Source organism: Cupressus sempervirens, chromosome 5 (assembly GCF_028749045.1).
Source record: "Cupressus sempervirens isolate cs-2001-9-10 chromosome 5, ASM2874904v1, whole genome shotgun sequence".
NCBI lineage: Eukaryota > Viridiplantae > Streptophyta > Pinopsida > Cupressales > Cupressaceae > Cupressus > Cupressus sempervirens.
Genome location: NC_143122.1, coordinates 881,728,810 through 881,746,923, shown reverse-complemented (window position 1 = coordinate 881,746,923; position 18,114 = coordinate 881,728,810).

Sequence of the window (18,114 nt, the reverse complement as noted above, 5' to 3'; positions counted from 1 at the left end):
GAATAGGGGCTCCTTAGGATAGACCCTCTTTCTAGTGGAAGAAAGCTAGAACTTTTGTCCCCCCCACTGATATCTCCCCCTCTTCTCGAGTGCAGCATCTAGATATTATGGCAGAGGCTAGCTCTCAGACCATCAGAGCCGTTCATAGGCTAAGTAGCCTAATGTTATCTCAAGTTAGGTTCATCCTACCTCCTTGTTTTGATGATGCTAGTACCAGTTCATCATCGGTTAGCTCATCACACATTTGTGTGCCTCACACTTGCATTACATGCAAGAATATTTGCTTGGGTCCCATAGGTGATCTTCTTGAGTATCATTTTGTATTAGACGAGGATACACTAAACACATGCGTAGAGGCTATAGATCTTGATGCAAGAGAGTACGAGAGTGCAGGGGCATGGACTCCTTCGGTGTTGGTACGTGTATACATTTTTTTGTTATGACATATGTGATTTAAATTTAATTTTTATAATAAAGTAATATTAATTTTTAAGCCATACTGACTTTTACATGTATGTGATCTTCATTCATGTTTAGTTGATGACTAAGGAGGAGCTCAGAAAGATTAATGATCCCACACTCTCAGCTAGTTCATTTGGCCTTGAGACATCTATGGTACATTATGTTGTGTTCGCATTTTTTTTTCTATTTGATATTGTAGCATATATGGTTGCTAATCTTTCTTTTATCTTGTAGGTACCACCTATCCTAGGGCGAAAAACTGTAGGGGGTGAGCTAGGACACATTGACAAAGGAAAGGTAATTAGGTGCTTTCTATTTCATTAAATATCGAAGCATTCTTTCAAAAAAAATTTGGTAATCCCATTTAATTACATTCTTTATTGTATATAGGGCATGGCTATTGGTGATGAGCCTGTACAGATTTTGCATCGTGTATAGATTTCACGTCGTGAACCATCAGGGATTACCATTCAGACTGAGAGCCCCATTGTGTTGGGTGATGCGACGCGCTCCCCTGCCCACACGTGGTTAATTACATGGTGTTCCATGTTCACTAACAGTCATGGCTTTTGGTGCAACGGAAAATGGGCCCTACAATTGGTATCAGAGCCTGGTTTTGGCTTGGTCATGGGTTCAAATCTCCTCGGTGCCTTCCCGACCTGTGTAAGCACTTGGTATGTGCGTCGAGGGGGAGATTTTTGGGTGATGCGATGCACTCCCCTACCCATAGGTGGTTAATTACGTGGTTTTCCATGTTCACTAACAGTCATGGCTTTTGGTGCAACGGCAAATGGGCCCTACACATTGTATGTATAAGTATCATTTATTTTTAATTTTCCTTATCTTCATAAATAAATTCAAAACTGATTTCTATGATATTAAAAACTACTATTTTGTATCTCATAGGAGACTCTTAGTGCACATGAGGTCTAACAAGAGAGTTATGTAGATTTGATGATCAAGCCATTGTCTCCTGAGGAGGAGCCTACAATAGTAAGTTGTAGTTTGAATTCATGATTAAATATGTTATAAATTTAGCATGCTATGAATTATAATTTTATATTTTAAATTATAGATTCATCTGAAAAACATATTTGAACATATATAGCCCACAATCAGTGAGGTACAAGCATTGTCGAGGGCATACGAGAGGACTCCTGACCAATGTAGGAGGTCAATGAGAGAAGTATTTATTATGAAATTTTGATAGTATAAATATTCATTAAAGAAAATATCATTATGAATTTGAGTAATTCAATGTGAGATATAAAGAATCATATAAATTTAGTACTCTAACTTTGGGTTTTCCTTTTTTGTTTATGTAGGAGGCATCTAATCCACCTAGTGCAGTAAAGAGGCTGCATTTTGATCATCCACCAGCACCCTAGGATAGTATAGTTTTCATAGGATGCATCATGAGACATTTTGAGATGGCATATGCCACATTGTATACAGAAACATTGATATTATACACATTCTAATGACATGATCAGCCACATTTTGTATATGGATCTATGTATTTCGATATATATTTGAGTACTTTGTCTATAGATACATGATCTTTGATATATATTTGTGTAAAAAAAATTTTATGGATACATTTATTTTGATATATATTTTTTTCATTTATGTGCACAATGATATACATATTAATTTAGTATCTATTATTGTTCAATTTATCGTGGATCATGTGTATTGTTCATGTTTATGGAATATCATTAATTTTGATTAGGTTTGTTATATTAGATTCAAATGAAATAATTTTTTAATAACATTTTAACAACCTTTATTATCAAATTTGGATGCAATGTATAATTTGAAGTGCTATCATGACATAAACACACTTGTTAACCTCTTACACAAGGTTTAGATAACCCCAAATCTGATTTTAAACTCCACCTTTAGCCTTAAAACTAACTCTTGGCTTCAAATATAATGTCAAGATAGTTAAGGACTCCACTCCTTAACCATGGATTCTATTCTCAACCACCAAGTCATTCATAGATTCATAATCTTTGATAACTAGCACTTCACATGGTTACTATCGTCATACTACAACTTTTAAATTTCAACATAACCTCAAAATATCTAGAATTAAGAGATTTGATTGGACAGTTCATCGATATCCCTCACAAGCTCTAATTTATTTTAGGCCTTGGCATCACTGTCCTATAGCATTCAATAGTTCATTGATAGCCCCTATGAGCTTCGAGTTATTACCCTCAGAAGATTGACCTTGAAATGCACTTAGAGCAACTTGGACACTCCTTGGTACAGGGTGGCCACGGATGATGGATGGTCTCTATGGCTGAAAGAAGGGTGTTACTAAGGTTCACCCACCCACTCAGAGCTAATGGCACTGATGATTCGATGCCAAGATCAACGGTTTTAAAGTAACACTATGGTGCACCTATGAACTGAGGCACAATGCGAGTTTTGACATTGAGTGAGATCACTGTACCGAATCCAAATGGAATGTGATCTCTTGAAAATGAGATAGGTCATTTTAGGTCTTAGTATCACCGTCCTATAGCATTCAATAACTCATTGATAACCCTCATGAGCTCTGAGTTATGACCCTCAAAAGATAGACCTCAAAATGCACTTAGAGAACCTTGGAGACTCCTTGGTATGAGGTGGCCATGGATGATGGATGGTCTCCATGGAGAGAACAAGAGTGTGACTAGGGTTAACCCCCCATCTAGAGCTAATGGTACCTATGAACTAAGGCACACTACAAGTTTTAACATCGAGTGAGATCGATGTGTTGAATCCAAGTAGAATGTGATCTCTCAAAATTAGATAAGTTATTTTAGGTCTCAACATCACCATCCTATATCATTTTAAAGTTTATCAATAGCCCTCACGACCTTTGAGTTATAACCCTCGAAAGATCGAACTCAAACCACACTTAGAGCACCTTAGAGACTCCTTGTACGAGGTGGCCATAGATGATGGATGGTCTCCATGGCTAGAAAAATGGTGTGACTAGGGTTCAATTGCACACCTAGACCTAATGGCACTGACAATTTGATGCCTAGATCAATGGTTTCAAAGTTATGCTATGGTGCACCTATGAACTGAGGCACACTGTAAGTTTTGGCATGGAGCGAGATCACTGTGTAGAATCCAAACAGGATGTGATCTCTTGAAAATGAGATAGGTTATTTTAGACCTTATAATCACTGTCTTATAGCATTTGACAGTTCATCGATAGTCCTCATGAGCTTTGAGTTATGACCCTTGAAAGATTTACCTTGAAACACATTTACAACACCTTGGAGACTCCTCGGTATGAGGTAGCCATAGATGATGGATGATTTTCATGCTTAGAAAAAGGGTGTCACTAGGGTTCACCTACCCACTTAGAGCTAATGGCACTGATGATTTGATGACAAGATTAGTGGTTTTAAAGTTATGTTGTGGTGCACCTACAAATTGAGGCACACTATGAGTTTTGGCATTGAGTGAGATCATTGCACCAAATCCAAATAAAATGTGATCTCTACAAAATGAGATAGGTTAATTTAGGCCTCAACATCATTGTCCTCTAGCATTTGATAGTTCATTGATAGCCCTCATGAGCTTTGAGTTATGACCCTCGAAAGATCAACCTTGAAACACACTTAGAGCACCTTGGAGACTCCTCAGTACAGGGTGACCGCAAATGATAGATGGTCTCTATGGTTGGAACAAGGGTATCACTAGGGTTCACCTAGCCAGCTAGAGCTAATGGCACTGATAATTTGATGCCAAGATTAGTGGTTTCAAAGTTACACTCTAGTGCACCTATGAACAGAGGCACACTACGAGTTTTGGCATCGAGCAAGATTGTTGTGCTGAATCCAAATAGAATGTGATATCTCAAAAATGAGATAGATTATTGTAGGCCTTAACATCACCATCCTATAACATTTGATAGTTCATCGATAGCCCTCACAAGCTCCAAGTTATGACCCTCAGAATATCAACCTTGAAACACACTTAGAGCACCTTGGAGACTCCTCGATATAGGGTGGCTGTGGATGATGGATGGTCTCTATGCCTCAAAAAAGGGTGTCACTAGGGTTTACCCACCCACCCAAAGCTAATGTGATGATGATTTGATGCCAAGATCAGCAGTTTTAAAGTTATGTTGTGCTGCACCTATGAACTGAGGCACACTATGAGTTTTGGAATCGAGTGAGATCATTGTGCCAAATCCAAACATAATGTGATTTCTTGAAAATGAGATAGTTTATTTTAGGTCTCAACATCACCATCCTATAGCATTTGATAGTTCATCAATATCTCTCATGAGCTCTAAGTTATGACCCTCAAAAGATTGAACTCAAAATGCACATAGAGCACCTTGTAGACTCCTTGGTACGGGGTGGTTGTGGATGATGGATGGTCTCCCTGGCCAGAACAAGGGTGTCACTAGGGTTCACCTACCCAACCAGAGCTAATGGAACTAAAAATTTGAATATTTCTAGCTATTAGGAGTTAGATTTTGAAAAGTTGTTAAGAAAATTGCAAAAGTTGCTAAGCAATTTTTCACAATTTTTGCTCTAAGACAAGTTCTATTGCAAATTTATTTGTGAATGGACGCTACAAACTCCTAGGGACCCTAATAATGTTCTAAACATATATAATTACCTAGAAAACATAGAATTTAACAAAAATCCACTTTATTGGACCAACTGATGGCCAAGGCTTATAGTTGCACCATGGGGTCTTGTGTCCATTACAAATGTGGATGGTCACAAGGAGATCATTAGATCTATACCTAGACCTTATTACATCAAGAAAAGATAAAGGATTAAGTGCTTTGCACTAGTGTTCCATGTATTGATGTGATTAAAAAGTGCATAGAATGGTTAGTGATTATGCATACCTCATGTATGTGTTACTTGATTATTATTTTTTGATGAGATGTGCTTGGTATGTAATCGATTAACAAGCTTTCTTAGCATGAGAATTGTTGGATAACTAATCCATTTTCCTACTAATTCAAATGGGTGTGCCTAAGGGCACAACTTGTTTGGCTGATATTGAATCCACTAAAAAATTAGTTCTTCTAAAGATGCTAAAGGGCGTATGAAAAGGGACTAGCATCCTTTAATATTGTAGAATTTTATTTTTGTGCATTTTAATGGATATGCATTTGGAAACATGTCATGCATTCTTGAAAATTATTTTTATTAAATGTAATAGGTATGTGGATGATAAACAACCTTCTATTTCATTAATGTTATTGGACTAAAAACTAGTTCTCCTCTCAGTTGGAAGGGTGGACCTAAGGGTTCAACACTAATGGGTGATGTTGAACTACCTTGGTAATGACTAGTTCATTTGGGGAGGCTTGAGACTACATGCAAAGGGATTTTTGTCAATTTTACTCTTGTTTCAATGGGTGGGCCTAAGAGCTCAACATGTTTTTCTGATGTTAAATTACCATATTAATGAATAGCTCATTTGGAGATGGTAGCTAACCAAAGCTTAGAAGATTATTTTTATAGTATTGTAAAAAAAATTTGTGAGAACCTTGCAAGATGGGTCCATTTCTCAAAAGCATTTAGTAGGTTGATAGTTGTTATGAACTTTGAGCTACCTTAACAAAAGGAGGGGACTCCTTGACCATGGATGATTTGAAGATAGCACAATGGAAGAAAGGATCAAGCCAACTCCTACATAACCTTCAAGGTTTTCACAAGGATTTAACAAAAGACTTGGTCTACTTCGTTGAATGGATACTTCTCCTAACAAACACTAAAAAAGGTTTCTAAACTTACCTTCCACAAGTACAACCCAAAAACCACATGCAGCTAATTCAATGAAAATATGACAACCTCCCTCAAAATGGGCATAATGAGGATTTTTCTATTAGGAGTTACATTTCGAAAAGTTGTCAAAAAAATTGCAAAATTTGCTAAGCAACTTTTTGCAATTTTTGTGCTAAGACAATTTTTATTGCAAATTTACTTGTAAATGGATTCCACAAACTCCTAGGGACCCTACTACTATTATAAACACCTAGACTACCTAGAAAACATAGAGATAACCAAAAATCCACTTTATTGGACCAATTTATTCCCAAGGCTTATAGTTGCACCATGGGACTTTGTATCCATTACAAAAGTGGATGGTCATAGGGAGATCATTAGATCTATCCTAGACCTTATAGGGGGCAAGTTAATATTAGGGGGCAAATCAATTTGGTAAGAATTGTTGCCACACTAATTACCAATGGAGGAAGAGTTGGCATGATTGTAATAATTCATGGTAACCATGATGAACCAACAAAAAGGAGAAACACTATGAACCATGATGCACTTGAACATGAAGATGATTATGGAGAGGATCAAATGAAACATGTTGCTTTAGTCCCAAATGTCGACAATATACAAGGATTTGACTTTGACAATATACAAGATCACATTATTAGAATAAAATAATAAGTAAAATATACAATGGAAACCTCACACCATAAAAAATAATGAAATGAATTGATAAGACTTGTAGTAAAAGGCTTACACAATATTAGCATCATAAAATCACTTTTTGTTTCAATACCTCATTGTGAATGAGTATTCAAACTTATTGACACATTCCCCAAATTATTTTTTAAGAAATCAAGTATTCTAATTCTTCATCGGTACTTTCTAGATTTTTCTTATTTGATTAGTTTGATAAAAATAGTTTTAATAATCATAATGTCAGATCTATGTCAAATAAGAAAAAAGCCAAACTTGTAATAAGATATCTGCAAGTAATTATCTTTCATATAGTTATAAATGCTCTTAAAATTGTCCTTATAGCCTTGTATCACATGGAAATATGATTTGCAAGAACTTGTTTAATATCTTCCTCTTATAATTCCTTACAAAGAACCTACCAAAATACAAATTAGAATGTGCAACTAATTTAACCTATCTTTTTCATTATTGTAAAAACCATATACAAAAAAAGTTCACATTTTACATCATAATACATCATAAATCTTAGGAATTCTCTCCCCCCCCCACCACCCCCCCAACTCTTCATGATGTACCTACATTCCAATATCATTAAAAAATTAGTAACTTATTGTATTAAAAAAGATAATCATTAGTTCATTGAATCTTTATGAATAAAATAACATAAGAAGTAAATATACCTAGTCAACTATTGTAGTAAGGTCCCCTCTCTATTTTAGGGTCTCCAACAGGGCTTCATGATCAACATTAGTAATAATAAAAAATTCATTTACTTTTGGTCTTACTTTATTCTTCAAAAAATTTACATTTGATGCTATAATAAGATGTGAATAGATGAGAATTATTTTGTGCTTTTGATATACTTTGAATGCAAGAATTCCATTCCTTCTAAGCATGTATGTCCATGACCATGTTCCAGTAACAACCACTAAAATAGTAGGATATGTGAATCCATCATCATCTGTGATTAGTTGTGCAACTTTTTATTTACCTCTTACACAATGTGCCAACCAATAATTAGATTTCTCATCATTCCCCTAGGGTGCAACCAATGCAAAGAAATGTCCTAACTGAAGTAGATCTGATAGATGGTTATGCTCAAGTTGGTCCAAATGGTCCATGTACAAGATCACATTATTAGAATAAAATAATAAGTAAAATATACAATGGAAACCTCACACCATAAAAAATAATGAAATGAATTGATAAGACTTGTAGTAAAAGGCTTACACAATATTAGCATCATAAAATCACTTTTTGTTTCAATACCTCATTGTGAATGAGTATTCAAACTTATTGACACCTTCCCCAAATTATTTTTTAAGAAATCAAGTATTCTAATTGTTCATCTGTACTTTCTAGATTTTTCTTATTTGATTAGTTTGATAAAAATAGTTTTAATAATCATAATGTCAGATCTATGTGAAATAAGAGAAAAGCCAAACTTGTAATAAGATATCTGCAAGTAATTATCTTTCATATAGTTATAAATGCTCTTAAAATTGTCCTTATAGCCTTGTATCACATGGAAATATGATTTGCAAGAACTTGTTTAATATCTTCCTCTTATAATTCCTTACAAAGAACCTACAAAAATACAAATTAGAATGTGCAACTAATTTAACCTATCTTTTTCATTATTGCAAAAACCATATACAGAAAAAGTTCACATTTTACATCATAATACATCATAAATCTTAGGAATTCTCTCCCCCCCCCCCCCACAACCCCCCCAACTCTTCATGATGTACCTACATTCCAATATCATTAAAAAATTAGTAACTTATTGTATTAAAAAAGATAATCATTAGTTCATTGAATCTTTATGAATAAAATAACATAAGAAGTAAATATACCTAGTCAACTATTGTAGTAAGGTCCCCTCTCTATTTTAGGGTCTCCAACAGGGCTTCATGATCAACATTAGTAATAATAAAAAATTCATTTACTTTTGGTCTTACTTTATTCTTCAAAAACTTTACATTTGATGCTATAATAAGATGTGAATAGATGAGAATTATTTTGTGCTTTTGATAGACTTTGAATGTAAGAATTCCATTCCTTCTAAGCATGTATGTCCATGACCATGTTCCAGCAACAACCACTAAACTAGTAGGATATGTGAATCCATCATCATCTGTGATCAGTTGTGCAACTTTTTATTTACCTCTTACACAATGTGCTAACCAATAATTAGATTTCTCATCATTCCCCTAGGGTGCAACCAATGCAAAGAAATGTCCTAACTGAAGTAGAACTGATAGATGGTTATACTCAAGTGAATTTTCCATGTCATCATTTCTAATAGAGGGTATGATAAAAAATAGAGTAAGATAATGTGGAGCCCATGTGTCCACCCACTCGCTTGACTCATAGTGATCCCAATCACACTAAAAACAACTAGGACAAAAGCAAGCTAGTTGTTGTGTCCAAATGGTCCATGTACTAGAATCAGAGCTCCAGAATGAATGCATTTTTGATGAGTCTCTCACTGTAGCACAATATGATCTATCAACTATGGACCCTTCCTCAACCAACCAAAAGAACCTGCATACCATTGAATCAAGAGTCCCCCCTTGTGATAATGCTAAACTACACCAATCGACAATACTACAAGCATCAAGAAGCTTTGCTACTAAAATCTTCAATTGCTCCTTAACTAGAGCTCTCTTCACACATGCCCTTGCTCCATCATGTTCCCCTTTTCCATGGTTAGACTCAAAAAAATTGCAAATATGAGGCACTTCTCTGTCTACATGCATCCTACACAACTAATAAAATATGTGAGCATTCTTGAATTGACCTATATAGTTATCTGACCAAATGATATGTCTATCCATAGCAATTGCATGCTCATGTAAGAAATCAAAATAATTCTTGAAACAATGTTGCACAAACTCGTGAGAGTGAGATCTATCATCACTCATATAAAAATAATACTCTCTAATAATCTTTTGATTATCTTCCACACTACCAGGGGCATGTCTATATATTATGTGAATCAAAATAGCAATCTGAATGGAGTTTTAATACTGAGATTGTGTCTCATTTTGGGGTTGCAATGTGTAGTTTTTAGAAAAATCAACAACTGATATAATAGTGCCAATGGGAAAAGTCTCCTTACACATTCTAAATTTTTGATCCAACCACTGAGACCTGTTGATGCAGAGAGATTTTAGAACCTTTAAAAAATCAAATATATGACTTTAGGCTTCACATGAATGAATGTAGCTTTCAAAAAATGCATATAAATTTAATGAAATGAGGGTCAACACATGAAGATGTTGCCCATTCAAATCTGCATTACAACTGGGTTTTTCTGTAACTAGATATGAGACAACAATACAAAAATAAATAAATGCATGAAATTACAAAGAATCCTCCATTGGCTAACAAAGACCATTGGAGGATCTTTAGAAAACCCCCATGCAAAGACCACTCTCAAAACAATAGAGAGATCTAGCTGATAGGAAATGAACAATAAGAAAATATTAAACTATTAAGATCTAATTTTCAGATTTCTTCCAAATTGTTGATCTAAATACAGACGGAAAAATGTATGTAGAATACTACACAATCACATCTATACAACACTAGAAACTTAAGAAAATTATAGGAAAAATCAAGAACTTCATTCTATTCACTTTCTCCCAAAAAAAAATCTCTCTCCAAAAATCTCTCTTCAAAAATCTCTCTTACAATATGCACTCTTTCTCTTTTTGAAAAACTTTCTAACGTAACTCCCAAAAATCCATCATAGCTTTCTTGTGGCGGTTACATTTTGAATGCCTACACATGGTGCTTTAGGAATATTCACCTTCTAATGTAACTCCCAAAAATCCATCATAGCTTTCTTGTGGCGGTTACATTTTGAATGCCTACACATGGTGCTTTAGGAATATTCATCATTTTCTTCCTTTTGATTTTTCCCATAAACATTTTCAAAAATTAGAAACCTTTAACACACCCAAAATAATCTAAAATAAACTCATACTATATCCTAAGTGGATAATGTTGGGTAGGCTTATAAGAATGCCACCTAAACATTTCCACCACACAAAAAAATGACATTTATTTTAAAACATAAAACTCTAAACTCACACACAAACATTTCAAATTTCAAATTTTAAACTCAAAACTTTTTGATATTTGCTTTGTACCCTACATTTTAGTCATATTGTAGGTTGTCTTCCTGTCACAGACGTGGTCCTGCACCATACTCCCAAATTTCAAAAGTTTCCAAGTCCCTTGGAAACACCTGCAAAACAAAGCATTAGAAAAACATATGGATCCCTTCATCTTGACTTTTGGTTTTTACTTTTCCTACATTAGAAAACTTGGCCTTTCTTGAACTTGTATCATTTGAATTTTCTCTTTCTCCTTCATCTTCACCTTTGTTTTGTTTTCCATTGGTAAGATAAAAATTATTTGCTACTCACTATGCATCCACTTCATCATATTCTGAATTTGTATGCCTACTACATACACTTGTAACTTCATCACATTCTGAATTTTTATTATTGCTGCATACACTTGAATTTTTATTCTGAATTTTATGTCCTAAAAATAATTTGCTGCCCTGTCATAAATATATTCAGCCTCATCTTCTTTGTCCATAATATCATCTGATACCTCTTCTTTGGAAACTTCTTCATGCTAAGTCTCCATACTACCACCATTCCTTTTCCATTCTCCCATGATGGTTGTAAACTCTTCCCATAAATCAGATTCTTCTTTAGAACTTGCTGCTACATAATATTTATCTCCATCCTCATGTCATTGTTCTTGACATTTCACTATACCATGCATTTTGAAGGTTTCATTATTTTCCTCCAAACTCTCTTTCATAGGAGTACCTTTCAGCATTGTACTCATCTCTATTTTCAAAGGACACATTATTGTTCCAACCATAACTTTATCACACTCAAATTCCATAGGACTTTCCTCTTTATTCTTCTCATCAACATTTACTTGCTGCACTACTTCTTGCTGCAATTTATCTTTTTTCTGCTCATGTTCTTTCCCTTCCAAAGGACAACTTACATCTATCATTGTTGAGATTTATGTACCAACTTCACATACATCTGTACTCTTTATGGCTGCCTTCTCTATAGTTTCATTTGCCTCTACCAAAACTTCTTTCACTTCCTCTTTCACTTCATCATGCATTGTAAATGCTATCCTATCAATAAGACCTATACTTCTTGATTCTTTCATTGTTTCATCATCCTTCAATGGAAACAACACCGTCTTCTCTCCATCCTTATTGACGGTATATGTGTTCTCTCTACAATCATATATGGTTGACCTGTCATATTTCCATGCTCTTCCCAAAATCAAGTGACAATCTTTTAAAGGCATAATATCACATTCAATGGTATCAAAATATGGTCCAATATTAAAAGAAACGTATGACTTTTCAAACACATCAATCCATTGTTCATCTCCTAACCCATATGCTCTGTAAGGTAAATCATGAGGTACTCTTGGAAGATTCAATTTCTCAACCATTTCTACTAAGATTATATTTTCAAAGGAACCACTGTCAACTATAACTTTGCATACCTTATTCTTGCACTTGCACTTTGTTCGAAATATAGAATGTCTTTGGCTATAGCTTTGTCTTTCTGCTTCTTCTTCTTCCATTATGATGCAGAGCTACACTTTGGAAACCTTTCATGGATATACTCAACTGGAAGGGTTGCTTCAAAGGCTCAAACTCATCAATCTAGAAACCTTCACAATCTGCACATTGTATTTTGCTACAGTAACATAATCTGCTACATGAACATAGAATGCTTCAGCAACATAGGAAACTTAAATAGAACAAATCTTTTTCCACCCAAAAAATCAATCTTGTTCTTTCACTCATTGAATTCAAGTAGTGATAATTGTGTCTTCACAGTGACAGGAATTTTGTCAAACACTTATCCCCTCAACTAAAAAAAACTAACCATACTTTAACCATAACCAAAACAAATTGTCCAACTCAATGCTGCTGATTTTAGAGCTAGGGATTTATTTCCAAATATTAAAATTGAATTTCTTTCAACCAAATTCCTTCTTGACACCATGAAAATCAAGAAAGAAAAGACTTTCCAAACTGCTGCCTTCCTGTAGCAACAGTGACAGTAAATAGGACAGTTTTCAGAAATGGGTTTGTTTGACCCCTCAAATCATGAGATAAATTTTTCTGCAAAAAATAAAAGTTGTTCAAAACATAATGGAATATCCTCCCACCAATTTTTGGGTCTTTATGAAACCATATGTGACTTCTATAAATTTTTCTTTGGACTGTAAATCTAAAATCTGAATAGACTAGCTTCACAAAATTGTGCATAACTTGCTCATTTCTAAATAAAAATGAACCAAACTTGAACTAGATGAGATTATATTCAATGATATTTCCAAAACTATATCATGCATAACAAGGAGATACTTCATAAAAAAATAAGGAAAATATTTCAACCACACTGCCTGAAATTAGGAAGCTTCAGATTTAAGGAATCTTGACATGCATGCAATAGTTTCAACTTCAAATATTTCTCTTTCAAATGATAGTGATTAACTTCTTTTGATTCATCCAAGTGATTTAATAACAAATTAATCCAAAAATCTTTTGGATCCCTTCTCCTTCAGCATTCATAAACAAATATGTGATTTGATTCTTTCCTCCATGGAACCCCATATAGCTTCAAAATCAAATACCAAATCATCTTTCCCTACCCAGATCTTTTTCTGGGCTCTGATACCAAAAATGATGCAGAGGGATTGAAGAACCTTTAAAAAATAAAATATATGACTTTAGGCTTCACATGCATGAATGTAGCTTTCAAAAAATGCATAGAAATTTAATGAAATGAGGGTCAACACATGAAGATGTTGCCCATTCAAATCTGCATTACAACTGGATTTTTCTGTAACTAGATATGAGACAACAATACAGAAATAAATAAATGCATAAAATTATAGAGAATCCTCCAATGGCTGACAAAGACCATTGGAGGATCTTTAGAAAACCCCCATGCAAAGACCACTCTCAAAACAATAGAGAGATCCGGCTGATAGGAAATGAACAATAAGAAAATATTAAACTATTAAGATCTGATTTTCAGATTTCTTCCAAATTGTTGATCTAAATATAGATAGAAAAATGTATGTAGAATACTACACAATCACATCTATGCAACACTAGGAACTTAAGAAAATTACAAGAAAACTCAAGAACTTCATTCTATTCACTTTCTCCCAAAAAAAAATCTCTCTCCAAAACTCTCTTACAATATGCACTCTTTCTCTTTTTGAAAAACCTTCTAATGTAAATCCCAAAAATCCATCATAGCTTTCTTGTGGCGGTTACATTTTGAATGCCTACACGTGGTGCTTTAGGAATATTCACCTTCTAATGTAACTCCCAAAAATCCATCATAGCTTTCTTGTGGTGGTTAGATTTTGAATGCCTACACATGGTGCTTTAGGAATATTCATCATTTTCTTCCTTTTAATTTTTCCCACAAACATTTTCAAAAATTAGAAACCTTTAACACACCCAAAATAATCTAAAATAAACTCATACTAAGTCCTAAGTGGATAATGTTGGGTAGGCTTATAAGAATGCCACCTAAACATTTCCACCACACAAAAAAAGGACATTTATTTTAAAACATAAAACTCTAAACTCACACACAAATATTTCAAATTTCAGATTTTAAACTCAAAACTTTTTGATATTTGCTTTGTGCCTGCATTTTAGTCATATTGTAGGTTGTCGTCCTATCGCAAACGTGCTACTGCACCACCTGTGACTATGTCTTGTATACTTGTAGAAAATATTTTCCTTGAAATCTGAAATAAAACTAGCCACATTGATATCTTTTCCAACCAATTCACATCTAGAGCTCTCACCCCCACTCTTCAAAGTGTATTTCACTATTTCATATACCTTTTTTTTCACTATTATCTTTCCAAGATCTTGTTTGCATCCCTCATGCAAACATGTGTCAAACTTGGATAAGCCACCACATTTTGAACACTTCTCATTTAAGAAAGCATTTCTATAAAAGAAACAACCATCAACTCTACAACATAAAAGTTGATCTAGCAAGTCTCTCAATAATTTTTAAAGCCCACTAGCACCACAATCCTCCAACATTTCTTTACTATGCAAAGTAGAACAGATGGAGTGTAATAGTTCATGGTGCATAGAAAACTCAACATGATATTTGCAACAACATGTATTTCAAATTTTGAGTGGCACAGAATAAAATGGCTTGAAAGATTCAAAAGCCTTTTGTGATATATGAAGACTTGAATGAATCTCTCTTAATTGTTTGAAAAAAATAGTTTGACTTACCTCCAAATAGTGTTTAGGATATGGCATGCAGTCTCTAATGCAAATTCTCAACTTTAATACATCTTTAGCATTGGGTGATACTCGTGAGCTAGAGTGCCAAAATTGTGTAATTTCTTTCTTCACATCATCGGATAGCTTCTTATCAAAACATGGAAGTCTCCAACCAAATGCCCATGTTTCATTTTGAAAAGGATCATCAATTTTCTATTGTTGACTAAGTGCTCTTCTTAAAGTAGTACAATTTAGATTCAAATCAATACAAGTTTCTCTCATATATCTACCCTTTATTAAATGATGACTTACCAAAGAGGTAATAACCCTTCGAGTAGCTTTTTTATCCTTCTCCCTGCTATTTTTCCCAATGCTATTGAGAACATTAAAAAGATTCTTCACAATAATGGCATTTCTTTCCAAATTTTTATTGACATGAGTCTTCAATTTGGAAAGCATAGGTGTAATCTTTTGCATCTTTAATAAGTGCATCAAAATTTGACATTGCTCCACCACTATCATGTTGCTAAAACATATCTTATATAGTCTTGAAGCCCATAATCGAATGGTTCTTTCTAATTTTTTCCCTTCCAAACTAGTAATAATTATTTCATCAATTTCAATTATCCATTTTGGTGTTCTAGAACCTTCATTTCAATTATAATTAGGAGATATGTAAGGTTCTTGTGCATTAGGTTCCTGTGCATTATCATGTTTGACATGGTCAATTATGCAATTTGCATTATGACCTAGTAGCATTTCACCCTTGAAATTTTCATTCTCTAAATTTTCAATTCTAGAATTATCATTTTCAATAGGTACATTTTCATTCCCCAACTATACATATTCATTATCTGACTCTATGATTTCACCTTTGACTAATTCATCATCAACTTGACTGATAATTAACATACCTTGTCTTTCTCTTCAGTGTTCCATTTTGTCCCTTTCCCTATATGCTGCAATTTTTTCACTAGATACCTTCCTTTTGCATTTAGCCTTTCAACGACTGGTACTCCCCATTCAAATGACAATATCAGAGACCTAGGATGATAGTTTCAAACTTTTTTTGATTGGTTGGGTCACAATACATGACTTTTGTAAAACTCATGAAAAAAACCTCAAAAAGTGATGTCGTCGGGTCTGGAGGGATAGAGAATATGTTGGAAAATGTTGCCAGTTATATCAGATATCCTATATGCCCTAAGAAGATTTTGGAGGGAAAAATGAATATGGGTTATAGTTTGTGAGTTATCAATTATTTGAGTTATATTACTATGTAAAGATGTATTATAACATATTATATATATATATATATATATATATATATATAATAACGTAACGTAAAGATATAACATATAATCTATTAATATATAATAATATATTATGTTATTCTTATTATAATATATAAATATAATATACATAGGGTGACCTATGACCCCCTTTGACCCATTACATGATGACATATGTCCCTAGGGGTCCTAGGACCCTTAGGGACATATCACAATCCTTGATATGGGTTGAAGGGGATCATAGGGTGACCTATGACCCCTTTTGACCCATTACATAATGACATATGTGCCTAGGGACATATCACAATCCTTCATATGGGTCAAAGGGGGTCATAGGTCAGCCTATGAACCCCTTCGATCCATTACATGATGACATATGTCCCTAGGGGTCCTAGGACTCCTAGGGACATATCACAATCTTTCATATGGGTCGAAAGGGGTCATAGGATGACCTATGACCCCCTTTAACCCATTACATGATAACTTATGTCCTAGGGGTTCTAGGACCCCTAGGGACGTATATTAATCCTTCATATAGGTCGAAGGGGGTCATAGGTTGACCTATGATCCCCTTCGACCAATTACATGATAGCATATGTTTCCTTCATATGGGTCAAAGGGGGTTCGACTCATTACATGATGAAATATGTCCCTAGGGGTCCTAGGACCCCTAAGGACATATCACAATTCTTCATATGGGTCAAAGGGGGTCATAAGCTGACCTACAACCCCCTTTGACCCATTACATGATGAAATATGTCCCTAGGGGTCCTAGGACCCCTAGGGACATATTACAATTCTTCATATGGGTCAAAGGGGGTCATAGGGTTACCTACTACCCCCTTTGACCCATTACATTATGACATATGTCCCTAGGGGTCCTAGGACCCCTAGGGACATATCACAATTCTTCATATGGGTCGAAGGCAGTCATAGGGTGACCTACGAACCCCTTCGACCCATTACATGACAACCTATGTCTCTAGGGGTCCTAGACCTATTACCCCCTTCAACAAATTACATGACAACATATGTCTCTAGGTGTCCTATGACCCCTAGGGACAGGTCGAAGGGGGTCATATGGTGACCTATGACCCCCTTTGACCCATTAAATGATGACATATGTCCCTAGGAGTCTTAGGACCCCTAGGGACATATCATAATCTTTCCTTTGGGTCGAAAGGGGTCATAGGGTGGCCTATGACCCCCTTCAACCCATTGCATGATGACATATGTCCCTAGGGGTCCTAGGATCCCTAGTGACATATCACAATCCTTCATATGGGTCAAAGGGGGTCATAGGGTGACCTATGACCTCCTTTGACCCATTACATGATGGTATATATCCCTAGGGGTCTTAGGACCCCTAGGGACATATCAAATTTTTTTATATGGGTTGAAAGGGGTCATAGGGTGACCTATGACCCCCTTCGACCAATTACATGATGACATATGTCCCTAGGGGTCCTAAGACCCTTAGGGACATATCAAAATCCTTCATATGTGTCAAAGGGCCCTATGACCCCCTTTGACCCATTACGTGATGACATATGTCTTT